Genomic DNA, 6000 nt, shown 5'->3' with positions numbered 1-6000 from the left:
CAAAAGTGTGCCCACCGAAGTGCCATGAGCCTTGCCCACCTCATCCGTGCTCACCTCCAGTGAGCCAGCAGAAATGCCCTCCTGGGCCGCCATGCCCACCATGCCAGCAGAAGTGTCCACCCAAGTGGAAGTAACAGCACCAGATTTCATCTGGACCAAGAAACAACATGATCCAGGCTCTTCCATTTCCTCCCTTCTGCCGTGGTGACGGAGTGCATCTTCCTTAATCTCCCTCCTGGACTGACAGCTGACAGAGAAAAGGCTTGGTTCCTGAAGCTGACACCATGTTGGTGGAAGAAGAGCAGCAGGTTCATCGCTTGATCTCTCTTTGCCATCTGTGTGTCTGTATCCATGTTGCGAAATCTACGCCCTGAGCAAATAGTGTGTGTATTCCTTTGCTTCTCCAATAAAGCATATTCATAGCCCTTAATATTTCTTTCTTTCATTTTTGGTTTTGTTTTTTTTTTTTGCAGATAGTATTTTTTAATCTCTTCTGTCAGCTACAAGTATTCTTCTGAGTGTTCCTTTTCATTCCCTTTGGATTATCAGCATTAGACTTTTCCTTCACTGAGTTCAGCTTTGCCTGAAATATGTCTTTTGGACTGGATCCATCAAAAGAATTCCTTCAGTGGTTTCAGACTTCTTTCTATCTTTGTCTACCTTGAAGACCCTGGAAAAGAATTGAATTCTCTCAGTCTCAGATTCCTTATTTGTAAAACCACTAGGCAAGAATCTATTCAACTCAGTGTACTCATAGAAAGTAATTTATTCACAAAGGTTTCCTAATTATTAACACATGCCAGGCAGTCTCTTATGTGCCAGGGACATGAAGATGGTGACTAAAGTCCTTTTTCCATCTAAACTCTTGAAGGGTAGTTTGCACACACACACACACACACACACACACACGACACAGATACAAGGCAAATAATAGTGATGCATAGTGATATTTTAGAGACAACTGTGTAGAAAAGCTCTTCCAAAGTGACTTTAGGGCAAAGACTTGAGTGAAGAGAAGAATGAGCCTTGAGTATCTGGGGTACACTGTACCAGTGAGAGGCAATGACGAATGCTGAGGCAGGGCAGAGTAACTGCAGGGATAACAGTCATCCAAGAGACAATGTCTCCAAATGGGGTTGAAGACATTGGATCTGAAAGATGTAGCCAAGAATTTGATACTTTATTCACAGTTTTCCCAGCCATACTCTGCTGAAGTTCAAAGTCTCTCAACTTTATGTAATTCTCTACTATCACATCTATTTTCTTTTAAATGAGGGTACATATGATCTTTTCAGAACAGTTTTTAAAAAATGGTTAAAGGACTAAGGAATATATGCATACCTGTGGCTGAGCACTGAAGAATTGATGCTTTTGAACTGTGGTGTTGGAGAAGACTCTTGTGAGTCCCTTGGACTGCAAGGAGATCCAACCAGCCCATCCTAAAGGAGACCAGTCCTGGGCATTCATTGGAAGGACTGATGCTGAGGCTGAAACTTCAATACGTTGGCCCCCTCATGCAAAGAGTTGACTCATTGGAAAAGACTCTGATTTTGGTAGGGATTGGGGCAAGAGGAGAAGGGGACAACAGAGGATGAGATGGCTGGATGGCATCACCGACTTGATGCACATGAGTTTGGGTGAACTCCAGGTGTTTGTATTGGTACAGGGAGGCCTGGCATGCTGCAATTCATGGGGTCGCAAAGAGTTGGACACGACTGAGCTACTGAAATGAACTCAAATGATGGCTGATTCACATTGAGTTTTGTCAGAAAACAGCAAAATCCTGTAAGGCAAGTCTTCTTCAATAAAAATTAAATTAATTTTAAAAATTAATTCTTTTCCAAAGCACAAATTTATTTTATGAGAGTGATGATAGGAAAGGTAGCTCTGTTATTAAGTGTTCCCATCTTATAGGGAAGTTGACTCCATTAAATCCCATCACCTTATAGGAAACAAAATACGTAGACAATTTTACTGTTGTGCTTTCAACACTAAAAAGATCTGATTTTATTTTTAGGGGTGTTGACTTTGTACTCCTGGATAGGTAGTGCACTAATATTTTTGACACACTTCCCTCTCCAATTTTGTCTTGAAGAAAAACAAGAAAAAGAAAAACAAAAAATAAAATTTTTTGATTTTAGGAGAACTTGATCAACACATTCAGAAAGTTCATGAAGCTTTGCTGTATGAAGTGGGTAATCACAGACTGATCTCTTTATTTTCAAGAAACATGAAGTTAAGAAAAAGAACACTATGACCTCCTCAAAGACCCAAATTTTCTTATTAAATTGCATCCCATACCGTCTCCACTAGAAGTGACCACAGTCATGACTCCTAATATTCACTTTCTTGGTTTTTCTTTATGGTTTTCAAGCATCGGTATAGGAATATCTCTAAAAATTATAGTTAAGTTACTAACTTTTGCACTATATAAATGGAATTATACTGTATACCGTGGTTTTGTCTCTCATCTTTCTGTTGACACTATGTAGCTTTGGTTTATCCACTAGTGAATTTTAGTATATCATTGTATGGCTATATTTCTCTCCTTGTACTATTGGTTGACCTCAAAGTTGTTTCCTTTTTGGAGCTGTTAGGAACACTAGGACATTTTCTTCATGTCTGTTAGTGCACATGTTCACACATTTCTCTAGGGGATGTTCCCAGAAGTATCCCATTTCTACTTTTATAGATAACGCCAAATTATTTTCCAAAGTACTTGCAACAATTCCAGACTCCTCCCAGAGGTGCAGTGTATTTGCTGCTTGTTCTGTGTCTCAATTAGTTTGTCATTTCCACACTTTTGAAGGCTTTACCCATCAGGTTTGCATGTTGAATACTCTTTTTAAAATGTTAGTTATTTTCAGAAGCTCTAAGAATAATCTTGTTGGCCATATTAAGGCATTTTCTTTGTAAAGTGACTGTTGTCGAGTTTTCTCTTCAGTGTCTGTTTATGACTGACTTTATAAGTTATTTACGTATTTTGGATACTGAGTTTTAACAACAGTTAGCCTAACACCTGGCAGCCAAGATTTTCTCCTATGTTTTCCTCCAGAAATTGTAGAGTCTCAGATCTTATGTTTTAATGTGTGATACAATTTGTGTTAATATTTATATGATGTTAGGTAATGGCCAAGCTTCAATTATTTCTGTCTCAGTATCCAACAGTTTGAGTACCATATATTGACAAGGTTGTTTTTCATCTGTTGAATTACCTAGACACCCTTGTTGAAAATCAGTTGACCATGGATGGTGTGGATTTAAGTCTGGATGTTCTATTATTGTGTTGATCTCTGTGTCTTTTCTTATGGGATAGCATCCTGTCTTAATTAGTGCAGCTCTATAATGCAATCCTGCGATTCATTCAGCAATGTTGATTTATCTTTAACTTACAGTTGAGAAGTGCATAGGTATAAATTTTGAGGCCGTTAGGCCATCAGCATAGTATGGCTGTCAAATTATGAATAAATAATGAAAATCATTACTAAATCTTTGGACCCCAACCTCTCTGACCCCATTTAGAGGCAGTGTCTCCTTGATCACTGTCCTTTCAGTGGTTAATTTCCTCTGCCTTAGCACTTGCCATCACCTCTCATGGTACAGTGTATACCAGGTCCACTCAAAGCTCACTCATTTCTTCACTCAAGTCATTGCCCCAAAAGCCACTTTGGAAGAGCTTTTCTCCAAATTTTCTCTAACGTATACACATGCAGGACTATTAGTTGTCTTCTGTGTATGTGTGTGTGCAAAATGCCCTCAAGAATTTAGATGGATAAGGATGTTGGTCACCATTATCATGGCCCTGGCATATAAGAGATGGCCTGGCATGTATCAATAATTAAGAAACTTTTGTATATATATTAATTTCTATGAGTACACTGAGTTGAATACATTCTCTCCTAATTTTCTCAGGTAAGGAAACTGAGGCTGAGAGAATTCAGTTCTTTTAAGGGTCCTACAAGGTAGAGAGATAGACACGTTTGAAACCAATGAAAGAATTCCTTGATGGATCCAATCCAAAAGACATGTTTCAGGCAAAGCTGAACTCAGTGAAGGAAAAGTCTAACTCCAAAAATCCAATGGGAGGAAAAGGAACACACGGAAGAATACTTGCAGTTGACAGGAGACATTAACAACACAAAGTGCAAAAGAAAAACATAAGAAGAAATGTGGACAAAACTATGACACAGGCTTTATTGGAGAAGCAAAGAATAGACACACTAAGTGCCCACAGGCTAGAGATCAGAACCCGGATTACAGACAGGCACATGGCAAAGAGCAATCAGGCGGTTGCTCTTTATCCCACAGGGCGGTGTCAGCTTCAGGAAGCAAGCCATTTCTCTGTCAGCTGTCGGCCCAGGAGGGAGGTTAAGGAAGATGCAATCCATCACCATGGCCGAAGGGAGGACAATGGAAGAGCCTGGATCTTGTTTCTTGGTGCAGATGAAATCTGGTGCTGTTACTTCCACTTGGGTGGACACTTCTGCTCCCATGGTGGGCATGGTGGCCCAGGAGGGCATTTCTGCTGGCTCACTGGAGGTGGGCATGGATGGGGTGGGCAAGGCTCATGGCACTTCGGTGGGCACACTTTTGGAGGTGGATGGCAGGGCTCCTTGCACTGATGGTGATGGTGATGCTGATGCTGCTGTGGATGTGGATGTGGATGCGGATGGTGAGGCATCCTTCCTGGGTCTCAAGGAATCTGAAATACAAACAGACAGCATTGTTCATAACAGAAAGTCTTACTCTCCCATTAACAGGGAGCCCTGTTCTACCACTTTCTAAAGAAAAAATTCCTTACACAAGTGCTGTGTGAATACAAGCACACTCTGAAGAAGAATAATCAGGATGTGAAACTTGTAGCCAATCTCAATACACATCTCTACTAATTTCTCCCATGAGGTCCTGGTTGCTGGTCTAACTGACTTGACTGTTGGCTTCCAAGGAGAAATGCAAAGGCCCAAACTCAGCACTCAGTGGGACTGAAGGCTGGGAAGGGTGCACTGAAACACGGCATCTCATCTCCCTTAGTCTCCATGGTTAAGACTGTGCCATTGACTGCATTCCTCCCGTCACATTTAAGAGCACAGTTAAGAAGTCAAGAACAAGTACTGAAAACTACCCCTAAATTCTCATTATCTTCTTATTCCCATAGAGAGCACGAATTGGTTAAAATACAGCCACTTCTACGCTAAGATTATATCCTACCACACGAGTGCTAAAAACCTCCAAAACTGTACTCACCAGAGGCTCCAAAGAAGACCTATGACTGAGTATCACGAAGATAGCAGCACGGTGGTAGAGACTCCTTTTATAAGGGCCAGGCAGCTCCACCCAGAGGGAACATCCCAGATCTGGCATGATGCACTTGTTTCCCACCCCAAATACCATGTGCTTGCGATCTCAAAAATAAATTGCCACACTCATGCTGATATCACAAAGCTCCGCTGCCCATGGACTTCCTCACCCTTCACTGAGGGAGTGCAGAGTGAGTCACTCCATACATTGTCTCAAAGCCCCAGTGCCAATGTCATGCACCAGTTAGGAAATATGAGGAATTCTTTGACAATGGTACTGCTCCTCCATGGTTAAGACTGTGCTTCCCACATTCCCCAGCTCCCTATGCATCTGGTATGGAAAACTTACTATCCCATTCCATTTCACCTTCAGCACCCCGCTTTGTCTCCCTCAATGGTAATGACTAAGCTTTACTAAATGCACATATCTTAACCCTTACCCACAGTTTTTCTAAATTCCCCTTATACCCTGTTCTACTGATCTCTGGGCTTTTCTTGACACTTCAATGACTTAACCATAGCCACAAAGTCTATCATGATTTTCCAGTACTAACAGTCTCATTTCAGTTGTGTTTTCACATGGCTCCATAATGGACATAATAGGACAACATGATCCCGCAGGTTCCTCAGCCATAAGCTCATAGACTGGGGCCCCCTTCATGAAACTCTAGCTTTTGCTGCCCCACGACCATGAGTCATTTGT

General features: G+C 41.3%; 1 long non-coding RNA gene across 1 annotated transcript; it reads right to left on the bottom strand.

The window, feature by feature from the left end:
- On the bottom strand, positions 4169–5378 carry LOC108635591. The gene is made up of 2 exons (XR_001917864.1): positions 5245–5378; positions 4169–4702 (listed from the first exon to the last, which is right to left on the bottom strand). It is a non-coding gene; the product is annotated as an uncharacterized LOC108635591 (long non-coding RNA).

This window comes from Capra hircus, chromosome 3 (assembly GCF_001704415.2).
Source record: "Capra hircus breed San Clemente chromosome 3, ASM170441v1, whole genome shotgun sequence".
Classification (NCBI taxonomy): Eukaryota; Metazoa; Chordata; class Mammalia; order Artiodactyla; family Bovidae; genus Capra; species Capra hircus.
Note: the sequence above shows the minus strand (reverse complement) of the source record. Positions and strands in the feature narration are given on the sequence as shown.